Source organism: Crinia signifera, chromosome 1, assembly GCF_055691185.1.
Source record: "Crinia signifera chromosome 1, ASM5569118v1, whole genome shotgun sequence".
NCBI lineage: Eukaryota > Metazoa > Chordata > Amphibia > Anura > Myobatrachidae > Crinia > Crinia signifera.
Window position 1 is genome coordinate 383,743,544 of NC_139217.1, and position 16,535 is coordinate 383,760,078.

Here is a 16,535-nt window from a genome sequence, read left to right on the forward strand (position 1 = left end):
GAATAGGTATAGTCCTCTTATGGAAGACATCTTCTTTTTAGAAGAGGAAGAATGGGACCATTCTCCTTTTTTAGAAAGGAGCAGTACTCTGTCCCCAAATCGATAGAACCCTTAAAATACAGGGGAAAAAGAGGAGGCAAAATAAGACCCGCCAGAAAAAAGTTAAACACCTACAAAAAGCAAAGAGAGAAGAAAAAAAGCTCTCAGTGACCATAACGATTTAGATGGTGAGAATCCCATTAAAATAGCTACTAAAATTTTCAACCTTAGTTCACATATCCTCACACCAGAGGAAACCAAATTGTTGGAAAAAGGGTTGAAATATGCACCCACCAACCACATTAACAATTTTGAACTCTATATAGACCTTCAAAGGTTCACACGCAAGCTAGCCCTTAAAGTTTTCTTTGAAAAAAAGAATCAACTGGGAGAAGAACTGGAGGAATCAAATGACATCACCCCCTTTAGACCAAAATCAATTTTCTATCCCCAGCACTGTAAGGGCCCGTACATAGAGACCTTTTCGAAGTTAGTTTTTGAAGATATCAAATCCATAAAGGTAGATAGAAGGATCTCCAATTTAACCTCAAAGGAGAAAACAGCAATGAAGAATCTAAAAGACAATAAACAAGTTACAGTTAAACCAGCGGACAAAGGGGGGGGGGGGTGGTAGTCCTAGATACAGTGAAGTATGAGGCAGAGGTAATGCGACAATTAGGAGATAAAGTAACATACAGAAAATTAAGGAATGACCCCACTACAACCACCCTACAAAAATTAAAAAATCTCCTTGAGTCAGCTCTAGATAGGAAAATTATAACTATGACAGAAATGAAATTCTTGCTGAATGAGAAACCCATCACCCCGGTAATGTACGTATTACCTAAAGTTCACAAAAGCCTGATAGATCCCCCCGGGAGACCTATCATCTCCGGGGTGGATTCTATCACCAGTAATCTATCCATGTTTATTGACTATCACCTCCAACCCCTGGTCTTGCTGAATAAGTCTCATTTGAAGGATACTGGAGGATTTTTTAAAACTAATAGAATCTATAACTTGGAAAAAAGAATATCTACTGGTGACAGCTGATGTCAGCTCTTTGTACACCATAATCGAACACGAAAAGGGCATTCAGAGTTCAAAGCATTTCCTGTCACTTACAGACAAACCCCAGGACCTCCAGAGCTTCATTTTGAGTGGTATATCTTTTAATGAGGAATTTTATATTCAGCGCACAGGGACCGCAATGGGCACCAGATTCGCCCCGAGTTATGCCAACCTATTTATGGGGGCATGGGAGCTCAATACCATCTGGGCCGGCAACCCCTTCGGGGCGAATCTGGTGTCCTATGCGCGATATATAGACGACATTTTTATGATTTGGGAGGGAGACAGAGAAACCCTTAAATTGTTTTGCGGTCACCTTAATAATAATGACTGTAATATTAAGCTGACCTTCGAAGTGGATGATAAAAGCATTAATTTTTTGGACATAACTGTCTATGTAGAGGAAGACATCCTCAAACATAAGAACTTCTGCAAACCGACAGATTCGGGCACTTATATTCCAGCATCCAGCTGCCATCATAGGAACTGGTTAGGTTCCATTCCAAAGGGACAGTTTAAACGCTTAAGAAGGAACTGTTCCGACGATACGGTATTTTTAGATCAGGCCAGAGAGATGAAAACCAAATTCTCCGCCTGCGGTTATGATAAAATCAAACTTGAGAGAGAGATAGATGCCGTCAAAACTAAGGAAATTATAATACCAGACACTGCAGATGAACAAAAAAATAGAGGAGATTTTGCATATTCTTTCATATCCACATACACAGAAGAACACAAGTCAGTGGAAAAAATCTTTAAAAAGCATTGGGGGATTCTTCAGAATGATCCCATCCTGAAGGGCCTAATACCTAAATTGCCTAAACATATATATCGAAAGGCACCGAATATACGCACCAAATTAGTAAAGAGCAATTTTGTATCAAAACCCCCTTTATCAAGAATATCATCTAAAGGATTCTTCCGTTGTGGCAGCTGCATAGGCTGTAAGAATATTAAAAGCCTAGGAAATAATAAGATCACTGAATATTCCATCAATGGATATGAAATAAAAATAGATGATTTCATAACGTGCAATAGCAAAAATGTGATATATACAATAAAATGCAGCTGCAACAAACACTATATCGGAAGAACCTCTAGAGCTCTCAAAGTGAGATTAGGAGAGCACTTAAGAAATGTGAAGAAGGGGTTAGAGACACACGCCCTGGCCTCACATTTCAAAACTGTACATAAATGTTCACAGCAGGACATAATCTCTTTCTGTGGCCTCAAAATAGCAAAGGGGACCATCAGACAAAATGACAACCTTACACCACTTGCAAGGTCAGAAATGAACCTCATCCCGTCTCCCCGGCGGCCGGGCAGAGACCATGCGCACCCCCCCCAGCAGTTGAGCGCCGGGGCACCCCTCCCGCCTGGGGTGCTCCGGTGCCTAGCACCAGCCCTGGCAGCAGGTGTAACATGTGCAGAGAGAGTTAAATTTGGGTGGGGTCTGTTGAAACTGAAATCTAAATTGCAGTGTAAAAATAATGCAGCCAGTATTTACCCTACACAGAAACAAAATAACTCACACAAATCTAACTCTCTCTGCACGTAATATTTGCCCCATCTACAGTGCACATGGTTTTGCCCATTTTCCAAACAAATTTGTACTGCGATCAGATCTGAATAAAAGCCAATAAGTAGTTACGCCACTGCCTAGGACAACAAAATTTGAACAACATGCAAATAAAATGAATGACTTATATGAGTAAACCAGGGTTGCCTACCTGACCCTCTCCTTCAGGGAGAAAATGCTCTGTTCCTGGACTTCCCTGGTAATGTATGATTGCCAGCACCTGTGGGGAGCTAGGTAATTGCTAAGAAAGGTGTTTCACCACAGGTGATGGGCCAGGGAAGTCCAGGACCAGAGCATTTTCTCCCTGAAGGAGAGGGTCAGGTAGGCAACCCTGGAGTAAACCACTCTCTATGAAAGTATCTACTGTTTAAACACCTAAAGAATACAAGGAGAACTTCACACAGATGCCCTGACCACTGATACAAAACAAAACAGTGCTTGTAAATCAATGGATTCATAACAAAGTTATTTATACAAAAGTAACAGCACTGTTTGAAATAATTGTATCAAGCCTATTAGAAGAGTAATATCCTGGGCAGAATTGGATGATATCATAGTGTTTAAAAGGAATAAAAATAATAAAGTAAAGGATATTTAACACCTTAACACACAAATATAAGTAAACACTATATCATACCCAGACCCCAGGAACCAGCTATATCCTAACAAATATTAAAGGAAAATATATATCTAAACTGCAGTGCCCAGAGCTAACCTGTCCATTTTAAAATCTATATTCGCTTTTTTCAATCTATCTTTTGTTAGCATCTCATTATATGTATATTTGTAACGTATGTCATTTATCTTAACCTCTAATCAATTTCACCACAGCAAATATGAACATTACCTGCAATCCTATAAATTAAAAGACTGCAAGGATCTTGTCCTTTTCTTTTTAGATGAAGAATAAAAGTTTACATTTTATCATCATTTTTGGTGTGCATCCATAGTGCAAATTATTTTTCTTCTTGTGTCATTGATCTACTCCATTTGCCCAGATAGCACCCCTGCCAAGTAAAAAAGCATAATAGGTGGTGCCAATAGGTCCCGAAAAATTATAAAGGGACAAAAAAGTGTCTGTGTGCGGATCTCAACCTTTTCCATCCCCCACCTCCCTAACTTTGAATAAAATAATAAGATGCATGGTGCAGGGGTGTTTGCTGGGTCTGCGGGCTCCTGGAATGTGGGCTCCTCTATAGTTATGCTGCTGAGCGTGTGTACATACAAGGTCAAAATCAGAAGCGGGTAAAAGCCGGAAATATAGTAAATGCATTGAAAAAGCCGGAAACCATGTAAAGTGTATTAGAAAAGCCGGAAATCAACTAAAGAACCCATCCTACGAGCTGCGAGAGAGACGAAAGCCTCGGAGAACATGAGAGGCAAACAAATTATCCAGGATTTCTCTGCTGTGATGATAGCCAAGAGAAGAGCGCTTGCACCTATCACAACAGCGCTCAGAGCCCAAGAGATCCCGTATCGCTGGGGATTCCCAGTGAAGCTCATCGTCTCCTATGAGGATTCTTCATATACCATTTCATGTCTGGACGCCGCGGTCAAGCTATTACTGGACTGGGACATTTCGGTTAAGCGGCCTTCAGACCCAAAGCCCAAGTCGACCCCCAGCAATGAGTGGGTGACTACTTGAAGGCCTGATGGACTTCCTTTCCACCTGGCCCACGATATTGGTAACTATGACCTCCAGGACACTGGGTTCCCACTACTGTAGTGGGTACTAGTAAATATGTGTTTTCAAACGATACAGTGTCTTTAAGTTTATAAGAAGTTACCAGGAATGTTGTCCCTTTACCAAATTCACGTAGTGCTGACCATGCGGTTCTGCCTACATAATATTTAGCGTGTGTTCTGTATTAATACTTCGGTTGTTTGTTCTTAACCTTTCATACTCATATATTTGTAACCTGTTCGGATTTACCCTCTGTAGGTTACATGCGTATACGACGCATTTGTTTAGAATTTGCGGGTGGCGGTGTTAGACTGCGTAGGTACGCCCCACTTTTTCTCACACTACTGCATATATTTTCCTTCCCCCAGCAGTAGTCATGCGGGTCCAATACACAGGACCCTTTTGTTTTTCTATTCCCTTGTGTTTGTTATTTTCCCTCTCCCCTCACCCCCCATCCTCACTTATTACCCCACATTCAGTTTCCCGTTATGTTATCTGGATATTGTATTTTATTTTCTCATACATTGGTCATCGGTCAGCCTCGTATAGATACACTTATTGATAGAGACCCTAGTATGCACCATATTTCACTACTGATTGCTAATGCCTAAAGTTCTTACTTTAAATGTAAAGGGGATGAATTCCCCCAACAAGCGTAGAATGGCCCTGTCGTATTTCCACAAACAAGGAGCCCATATAGTGGCTCTACAAGAAACCCATTTCACCTCCTTAAAACCCCCTCTGCTTAAAGATCACAGGTTCCCGGTGGGTTACTTTGCCAATGGTCCATTCAAACGCAATGGGGTCGCAATTTTATTTAGTAAGGATGTGACCTTTGTGCCCCAATCTTGTATTGCAGATAAAAATGGGAGATACCTAATTTTGACTGGACTATTGGATGACAAACTAGTTACTTTAGTCTGTGTGTATTCCCCAAACACCAATCAGATACTGTTTCTGCACAAATTATGTCTCCTAATCCGTAAATCTTTCAAAGGCTCTCTAGTAGTGTTGGGAGATTTCAATCTAGTGTTAGACCCTAAACTTGACAAATCAACTAAAACCATTCCTCATAAGCCCACACCCCCAGCCGGCCCCTCATTGGCATTTCGAAACCTACTGACAGAATTCGATTTAGTCGACTAGTCGTGAATATACATTCTATTCTCCTGTCCACAATTCATACTCCAGAATCGACATGATTTTATACGATAAATGGACCTTGCAACAAACCATGGGTATATACTCCCAATCACGTGGTCTGACCATGCGCCAGTGATGTGGAAGTGGAGATCTAGTACACCTCATTCCCCGGCCCGCCCTTGGCGCTTATCGCAACACCTCCTGAAAGACCCGACGACAAAGAAAATCATCTTAGATGCTGTAGAGTCATATTTCTCCACCAACTCACCGCTAGATACATCCCAACTGAATCACTGGTGTGCTTTCAAGGCAGTTACTAGAGGCGCAGCCATTCAGGCAGGGGCCACACTCAAGAGGCAGTCCATACAAAGACAGAATGATTTAGAAAGCAAACTCAAAGACCTTGAATTTAGAAATGGACTATCTCCCTCCAACACCCTTAAAAAACAAATCTCCTAAATTGCAAAAATTATTTATGGCTCAGACCCAATCCGCTTTGAATTGTAAAATTGTACGCTAAAATGATAGCTACACGCATAAACTCATTTTTGCTGCTGCTGGTGCACCCGGGCCAAACGGGGTTAATCAACAATAAAAAAATGGATAGAGAATCTTATGGCACCTCCAGAGGATACCAATTGCAGAATAGGTATAGTCCTCTTATGGAAGACATCTTCTTTTTAGAAGAGGAAGAATGGGACCATTCTCCTTTTTTAGAAAGGAGCAGTACTCTGTCCCCAAATCGATAGAACCCTTAAAATACAGGGGAAAAAGAGGAGGCAAAATAAGACCCGCCAGAAAAAAGTTAAACACCTACAAAAAGCAAAGAGAGAAGAAAAAAAGCTCTCAGTGACCATAACGATTTAGATGGTGAGAATCCCATTAAAATAGCTACTAAAATTTTCAACCTTAGTTCACATATCCTCACACCAGAGGAAACCAAATTGTTGGAAAAAGGGTTGAAATATGCACCCACCAACCACATTAACAATTTTGAACTCTATATAGACCTTCAAAGGTTCACACGCAAGCTAGCCCTTAAAGTTTTCTTTGAAAAAAAGAATCAACTGGGAGAAGAACTGGAGGAATCAAATGACATCACCCCCTTTAGACCAAAATCAATTTTCTATCCCCAGCACTGTAAGGGCCCGTACATAGAGACCTTTTCGAAGTTAGTTTTTGAAGATATCAAATCCATAAAGGTAGATAGAAGGATCTCCAATTTAACCTCAAAGGAGAAAACAGCAATGAAGAATCTAAAAGACAATAAACAAGTTACAGTTAAACCAGCGGACAAAGGGGGGGGGGGTGGTAGTCCTAGATACAGTGAAGTATGAGGCAGAGGTAATGCGACAATTAGGAGATAAAGTAACATACAGAAAATTAAGGAATGACCCCACTACAACCACCCTACAAAAATTAAAAAATCTCCTTGAGTCAGCTCTAGATAGGAAAATTATAACTATGACAGAAATGAAATTCTTGCTGAATGAGAAACCCATCACCCCGGTAATGTACGTATTACCTAAAGTTCACAAAAGCCTGATAGATCCCCCCGGGAGACCTATCATCTCCGGGGTGGATTCTATCACCAGTAATCTATCCATGTTTATTGACTATCACCTCCAACCCCTGGTCTTGCTGAATAAGTCTCATTTGAAGGATACTGGAGGATTTTTTAAAACTAATAGAATCTATAACTTGGAAAAAAGAATATCTACTGGTGACAGCTGATGTCAGCTCTTTGTACACCATAATCGAACACGAAAAGGGCATTCAGAGTTCAAAGCATTTCCTGTCACTTACAGACAAACCCCAGGACCTCCAGAGCTTCATTTTGAGTGGTATATCTTTTAATGAGGAATTTTATATTCAGCGCACAGGGACCGCAATGGGCACCAGATTCGCCCCGAGTTATGCCAACCTATTTATGGGGGCATGGGAGCTCAATACCATCTGGGCCGGCAACCCCTTCGGGGCGAATCTGGTGTCCTATGCGCGATATATAGACGACATTTTTATGATTTGGGAGGGAGACAGAGAAACCCTTAAATTGTTTTGCGGTCACCTTAATAATAATGACTGTAATATTAAGCTGACCTTCGAAGTGGATGATAAAAGCATTAATTTTTTGGACATAACTGTCTATGTAGAGGAAGACATCCTCAAACATAAGAACTTCTGCAAACCGACAGATTCGGGCACTTATATTCCAGCATCCAGCTGCCATCATAGGAACTGGTTAGGTTCCATTCCAAAGGGACAGTTTAAACGCTTAAGAAGGAACTGTTCCGACGATACGGTATTTTTAGATCAGGCCAGAGAGATGAAAACCAAATTCTCCGCCTGCGGTTATGATAAAATCAAACTTGAGAGAGAGATAGATGCCGTCAAAACTAAGGAAATTATAATACCAGACACTGCAGATGAACAAAAAAATAGAGGAGATTTTGCATATTCTTTCATATCCACATACACAGAAGAACACAAGTCAGTGGAAAAAATCTTTAAAAAGCATTGGGGGATTCTTCAGAATGATCCCATCCTGAAGGGCCTAATACCTAAATTGCCTAAACATATATATCGAAAGGCACCGAATATACGCACCAAATTAGTAAAGAGCAATTTTGTATCAAAACCCCCTTTATCAAGAATATCATCTAAAGGATTCTTCCGTTGTGGCAGCTGCATAGGCTGTAAGAATATTAAAAGCCTAGGAAATAATAAGATCACTGAATATTCCATCAATGGATATGAAATAAAAATAGATGATTTCATAACGTGCAATAGCAAAAATGTGATATATACAATAAAATGCAGCTGCAACAAACACTATATCGGAAGAACCTCTAGAGCTCTCAAAGTGAGATTAGGAGAGCACTTAAGAAATGTGAAGAAGGGGTTAGAGACACACGCCCTGGCCTCACATTTCAAAACTGTACATAAATGTTCACAGCAGGACATAATCTCTTTCTGTGGCCTCAAAATAGCAAAGGGGACCATCAGACAAAATGACAACCTTACACCACTTGCAAGGTCAGAAATGAACCTCATCTTCAACTGCAATACCTTAATACCAGGGGGCCTAAACAGCGATTTTGAGCTGAAATGGTTCCTCTGATTTCTGACCTTGCAAATCACCATGGTTCTCCTGAACCTATAAATTACCATTCTCCATGTGCTTTATCGTCTTTGTTAAATACAGCAAGATCTGATTATTCTATGTGTATACATTCATGCTGTCTACATCTGGCTTCAATAGAACGACAGTCATAGAAAGAAAATAGCCATACTACATCTTGAATACGGCAGGATTATTTATTAAATTATCCATAGTGGGATTAGTAATGTAAGATGAGAAATGTGCCATTGTCTAACTTTATATTTTGTGTTATTCTGCAGGGAGACGGGTTGCCATGACAGCGAGAACTGGCATCGGCAACTTGCGGATCACCAGCCGGATATACTTCCCCTTTTTCTTATTTTGCGTTCCAACCACCGGAAATAGTGATGCACGTCATATGCACCAGGTGACCGAGCCCAGAATGACGCGACGCCACCTCCCACCCGCTCGTACTTCCGTAAGCTGCGACCCAGCAGCCGGAGGCAGCAAAACAACAGTTCTTCTCACAGCAAACGGGTTCTGGCGTTCCAGTAAACAGCGTCACGCAGAGCATATAACAGAGTCCTTCCCACGATCTTTTACTATACCCCGATCATCAGGTATTAGGTCACAAAACAAACGATGCCAAGAAGGTTGTCATGGCGACCGTCTGCCCCGGAAGTGTTTGTAGAAGGACATCATCAGTAAATCGGACTTTACACTTATTTTGTATATTGTTTTTTGGTGTTTTTATTATACAAAACTGTTTTTTATCGGATACATCATGGATGTTAATAACTTTGTACTTTGGTAAACGGGAAGTGAGGAGCACATGAATAGTTGTGACATCACTTCCTGTTAAGGTTAACAGGCTGCTCAGGGTATAAATGGATGGCCTCGCACCCCCCACAGGCATGTCTTGAAAAAGGTGTTGACACACCGAAACGCGTCGACTGCCAGTGTGGAGTGTGAGCAGCCATCACCATCTATACCAAGGAACCCCAACATTGGATGTACGTATTTGCCTTTTTTCAAGTATTTTTGTTTTTAAAGAATTTTATCTTGATGCTTCCGGATTTCCCTGGAAATTCCTATTTGTAGTGTGACCGTATGTGGTCTTTATGTTGTACCCCCCTGTTTTTATGGTACATCTGTCTGTCATGGGGACAGAGGATGTGATTTTGGAATAAAGAATTTTTTTACCTTTATAAAAAACACCTGGCAAGGACTTTTCTTGATGTTTTGAGTGGACTTTCTACGGCTAATTATATTCATCATTTTTTCTGGGCATACATTCATAATGGACCCAATGATGATACTGGTATAAGAAATACAAGATCAAAGAAACCGTTATGAGAGTTTCAAGACTTACTGAATCGTAAGTCTGGTACGCACAAACATCTCCGTCCTCCTCCTTTTTAGAAGAAATGCCCTGGTACTTACTGCCCTTCTTGTCGCACAAGGTGGAGGGTTATGGTCCTTACGTGTAAAGATACCTTTATACACTTAAAACAGCACTTCACAGTGTGAGTTGTGGTACGCCCCCAGTTCACATTCACTTTTCAGAGTCAATTATCTGTTTCGATTAACACTGAAAAATATTTTACACATTGTATATGTGCTTCACTTTATTTATGTCGATTGGATGAGTATTTCGACAACTCACTGAGTAGACAGAGGACGTCTAACAAAGAACCTGCTACGGGCCTGTTCACCATCTGAAATACCGTGAGTGGGGTACGCCCATCCTGTCCCAATTGTTTTACTTTTTCTCACAAAGAAACCTTTATAGGTGTACCCTCACCGTTCACTTGGTGAGTGAGGTACGCCCATCTTGTCTCAATTGTTTCACTGTCTTTTCACAAAGAAACCTTTATAGGTGTACCCCCACCGTTTACTTGGTGAGTGAGGTACGCCCACAAAAAGGACAAAATAACTTTTGTTCCGTTTTCCTGGAATTCTTACTCCAGGAACTAAGTAAAGGACACATACTAACACATATAATTTGTTTATTTGTTCACCTGTATGCACATACACGGAGAGAATAAAAGGTTGACGTGAAAGAACTTGAAGGTCCTTAAAGATAACGCTACGTGTTTATACCCCTCCGCCAATACCGTGAGTGGGGTACGCCCATCAATTTTTTCATTTTTTATTATTTTTTCTTACGTGTATTTATGGTTGGAATGAGGAACAACACATAACAGTTGGTTTTCTCCCCATCTCTGTTCTGTTTGTATATCTCCATCGAGTACGAACACTCAGAATAGTGACAAGACCAAGAGCAACGTCGCCATCTGATAGTCTCACTATCGATCTTTGCGCCTTAGAAGCCTGGAATCCCAAATTCTGTTGTATTGTATTTTCTTGTATATTGCTATTTGGTGATAGCTGTGGGTTAGTACAGACTCAAGGCTGCATTAGCGCCAACAGGTAGCCAGTTCCTATAACCCCCTTCTTTCTGCATCAGATAACACCCGCAGAGTATTTAATTTGATCGATTCCCTAGCCCCAGACCAAGACCTCCTCTTGTTATCCCTTGACGTGGAGAAGGCTTTTGACCACTTGTATTGGTCGTATATGCGTGAAGTTCTGCTCCACTTTGGTTTTAGGGATCGCATACTTACTTCTATCTTAGCACTGTATATTTCCCCTACGGCCCGGGTCCTCAGCAATGGCTTTCTCTCCAATCTATTCCCTATCTCCAAAGGTACATGACAGGGATGCCCTTTATCCCCATTGATTTTCGTCCTGTCCATCGAACCCCTCGCGGCCACCATCCAGAAGGACACCAACTTTCTGGGGCTGAACATCGGTCCCTCCCACCATAAGCTCAGCCTCTTTGCAGATGACCTTTTGCTTTTTGTCACAAATCCTATTTCATCACTTCCCTATCTCCACTCGATACTAGATGCATATAGCGCGGCATCTTACTACAAGTTAAATACTACTAAAACCGATGCCCTTCCTATCAATCTATCCGACTCACTTCACACACTCCGCACTAGCTACCCCTACTATTGGCAGACAACTTCGATCCGCTATCTGGGTCTAAATATTCCAGCCAGAACTTCTAAAGTATTTGAAGTAAATCTCCACCCTATCATTACTTTGCTTTCCAAATTTAACAAACTCTTGGTTTGCATTTGACATCTCCTGGATGGGCCGCATGGCCTCCTTTAAGATGACTCTCCTCCCTAAACTGATGTACCTCTTTTGCTCAATCCCTTATGTTTTCCCCAAAAAAAAAGAACTAGCTACCTGCACTGCTACAATGATAAACTATATCTGGGCAGGGAAAACTCCGAAACTAGCCCGCTCAAGATTGATTATGCCAAAGGATAGAGGAGGCCTCAGTCTACCAGATTTAACTTTGTACCAGAAAGCATGCTTATTAGCTCAAATTAAATGCTACACAAACTCTGATTATATACCATGTTGGGTTCCCCTTGAAACATCTGCTACCACACCAATCCCTGTATCCGACTTGTTTAGAATCCCAAAATATCTCTGACCAAAAGCCCCTAATCTTCTACCGCCTACCCAGGCATCATTACAAATATGGGACGGGCTCTCCGCCGGGATGTCCTCTCCTGCTCTTGGCGTAGCCAGTATCTCCTTGCGATCCCTGACGAAACTGATACCTAATCTACATTTATCAAAATGGATCGCATCTGGTGCCGAGACTATTGGAGATATCACAGGCGGCAGCCAATTGTTGCCTTTTGCAGATATCCAACGAAAATTCTCCTTACCGCAACATGAACTTCTTCATTACCTCCAAATCCAACACTGGTGGAAGTCACGCCCCACACTATCCATACCCTCAGATACGACCTCCAAAACAATATATACCAGATTATTATTACCTACAGTAACTCCACAGGGAATATATCATTCTGGTATAAAACTCTCTTAGACTCTGTTGTTGTCCCTAAATTGAGCGCCCAGAATAAATGGGAATCGGACCTAAACATAACATTATCTCCCAACCAATGGAGGAAAATCTTCCTTACTTCTCACTTGGATAGAGGTATTCTCCCTGATTCAAACAGTGCTACATATCTCCCTCTCCCCTGATCCTGCATTGGCGCTACTTCACATAATGAAAGATACCATCCCCGCACATGCTAGATATGTTCTGAACCATATACTCATTGCAGCCCGAGCAGCTCTGGCCCAACAATGGAAACAACCCAACTCTCTTTCCCTAACTAAGGTTGTCCAGAAAACCAATCTCCACTTTCTTATGGGAACAGAATATATGCCATATTCATATTCCCTCTCATCGCCACTTGTTCGCTGGAACGCTTGGCATTTATACATGACGGAGGGAGAAGGAAAGCAATATGCCTCTACGTCTACCAGTTGAGACCCCCTCCAATTTATCCTCAATGAGAAAACGGACGATGGTACTGATTCACCCTGACCATTTATACCCTTGTAATCGCTGCTCTTATGTTGATAAGATATCTATGTGATACTGCTACATCTAATGTGTATTAAAAAAAAAAATGTATCTCCTCCGTTCTCCATGCAGTTTGCTGACCCACCCGATACTGATGTAGATGTTAAATGTGTATTTTCAATTTTATGCCAGATGTTATCCAGATGCCCCCACAGTCCCCCGTAACCCCCCCTTTTTTATTTTTCTTTATTCCCTTCTCTTTGTTCTGTACCCCGTATATACTCTTATAATCAATAAAAATCATTGATGATAAAAAAAAAGAAAAGCCGGAAATCATAGTACATGCAATGAAAAAGCCGGCAAAGGCAGGGACCTTAGGATTTTGATAATATTTTTGCAACTTAGCTGACACAGGTTTGTGACCCTATACAATAAACATATTTGTTTTTCTCAAGCCAATGTTATATTCAAGAAGCATGCTGCTGCTCAATACAACAAGGCCCATTTACCATAGATTGCATATGCTTTTTCAATACTTTTACTATGTTTCTGGCTTTTTCAAATCATTTGCTATGATTTACAGCTATTCTAATGCTGGCCACACATCAGGCCAACTTTACTCCAACCATCCAACTAGTTGGTTGGACTGAAAATCTGGTACTGTATGGGGGCAAATGCCAGTAACCAATTTGCTCACAAACTCAGGAGAATGGACAATGCATTTTCAAATGCAGCAAAGCCCCATTGCTGGGGCTTCGCTGCGGGGGGGGGGGGGGGGGGGGGATGGGTACGCCAGCGTAACCCCATGGAAGCCTATGGGCTTCCCTTTGCGTCCCCCGCCGATCTGCGCCGCACCCCCCTCACCTGAGTCCGGGCAGCCTCCTGCTGTGCTGCCCGGACTAGTGTTCTCCTCCTGCCTGCACCACTTCTGAGTGCAGGGAGGAGGAACTGGAGTCCTTACAGCTGTGTAAGGGTTCCGGCAGGGAGGGGGGGACCCGGTGCACATCGCCGGGCATCGCTTTTGCGTTAATAATCGCATATGTTACTGCATATGCGATTATTAACTATGCGAATGCCGGCTATGTGCACCGGGGATTATTGGTGAATCTCGACCATGGTCTGAGTGACAGTTGTTGTCCATTTTCCAATTTGGGAAACAAATGACAATTACAAATTACATTTGCTCTCATCCAGTACCAGATTTTTATTCCATCCAACCAACTAGTTGGATGGTTGGAGGAAAGTTGGTCTGATGTGTGGCCAGCATAATACACATTACATGGTGTTTGGCTATTTCAATGTATTAACTATGATTTCCAGCTTTTTCTAATACACTTTACATGGTTTCTGTCTTTTTCAATGCATTTGCTATGATCTCCAGCTTTTTCAATACATTTGCTTGTATTTCAAGCTTTTTAAATAAATTTGCTATGATTTCCGGCTTTTCTAATACACTTTACATGGTTTCCGGGTTTTTCAATGCATTTACTATAATTTCCGACTTTTCTAATATACTGGGATACGGTTACTAGCTCGACACCGCTAGGTCGGCATGCATTAAGGTCGACATGCAGGAAGGTTGATATGGGTTAGGTCAACAGGTCATTAGGTAGACATGGGGAAGGTCGACAGTCAAAAGGTTGACATTGGGTTTTTACACCTTTTCTTTTGAGCCAACATGCAGTATTTCATTCCCTATCATTCACTAGGCGTGGTGGTAGAATAAAATAGTGTGCTGAGCGTAGCGAGGCACCGCACCCAAAGCGTGGCGAGCGCAGCGAGCCCAACGAGGGGTTCAACGAGGGTTAAGTTTCATTGCCCATGTCGACTGTGTCGAAATTCGGGACAAAAAAAAGGTGAAAAATGCCATTTCGACCTATTGACTGTCGACCTTCCCCATGTTGACCTAATGCTTGTATCGACCTAATGACATGTCGACCTTCAGTCATGTCAACATTCCTGCATGTCGACCTAGTGGTGTCGACCTACTTGCTGTCTATTCAATGATCCATACCCAATACAATTTACATGGTTTCCGGCTTTTCTAAGATACTTTACATGCATTTACTATCATTTCCAGCTTTTCCTAATACACTTTACATAGTTTCCGGCTTTTTCAATGCATTTGCTATGATTTCCAGCTTTTCCTAATACACTTACATACTGTAGTTTCCGGCTTTTTCAATGCATTTGCTATGATTTCCAGCTTTTCCTAATACACTTTACATACTGTAGTTTCCAGCTTTTTCAATGCATTTGCTATGATTTCCAGCTTTTCCTAATACATTTTACATGGTTTCCGGCTTTTTCAATGCATTTACTATGTTTCCGGCTTTTACCCACCCCCGTCAAAATCGCTTGTGAACTAAGCCAAGATTGACATGGCCAAAATCACCATGCCTCAGCCCATGTGTACGCCTCATTTGAAGCTAATCAATTTATTAGAAAAAAGCCACTATGACTTTTTGAATTGTTAATTATGTAAACATATTTATATATTTAAGTAGATCTTATAGACACAGCCCCTTCATGGTTCTCATCCTACCTATCCAACCGCTCTTTCAGTGTTCGTTTTTTTGATTGAATCCCGATTCGATGCCACTATTGTAATGTTGATCTATTGAGAGTCTCCTCCATACAGTATACAGACATTCCTCACTTAACGACCTACCTGTTTACCGACCACCCGGACTTACGACCTGGGCCTTAGTTTAGCGTCCGTGCTGTGACTCCTTGACTCCTCGGACTTACGACCCCGTCTGCTCTGATTTACGACCTGCCTGCCTCCCCTCTCGCAGTTACGACCTGCCCTGCCTGTTTAACGACCAGCGTCTCAGAAATCTTAAGGGGTTTTATATATGCTCGTTTAACAACCAATTCACTTAACGACCGGGTCTTAGGAACGGAACCTGGTCGTTAAGTGAGGAATGTCTGTATGTTGTTAATCTATTATTCTCAATTTGTCATGGTTACTGCTAAAATTCCTGCTTCTGCTTTGGGTGAGGATTTCAATTTCTACTTACATTTAGCTTTATATTTACTCTATCGCTATATAAATTCTATTTTATGCATTGTTTGGTGCTTGCACTACTTTAGGGCGGGTAAGTAGATGGGTAGAAACAACAGCATATTTGCCTACCTGACCCTCTCCTTCAGGGAGAAAATGCCCTGTTCCTGGACTTCCCTGGTAATGTAGGAATGCCATCACCTGTGGGGAGCTAGTTGATGAGAAAGGTGTTTCCCCACAGGTGATGGCAATCCTACATTACCAGGGAAGTCCTGGAACAGAGCATTTTCTCCCTGAAGGAGAGGGTCACGTAGGCAACCATGAGGGGGTGTCAGAAACAGACTGTGCCAACACAACACATGCTTATTGTAAAGTAGCTCTTTGCTCCTTCTCCCCAATCACTAACAGCATCTGATCACCCAGCAGCTATGTGCAGGCTGCTCTATGAAGCTAAGCCGGGGGCTGGGCGTGCCGCTGTGCAGTCAGCGTGCCTGTGTATCT

General features: G+C 41.8%; 1 long non-coding RNA gene across 1 annotated transcript in view; it reads right to left on the minus strand.

The window, feature by feature from the left end:
- LOC146013504 (uncharacterized) overlaps positions 1-16,535 on the minus strand; it is a 61,252-nt gene that overhangs the window by 27,819 nt on the left and 16,898 nt on the right. The window lies entirely within an intron of this gene.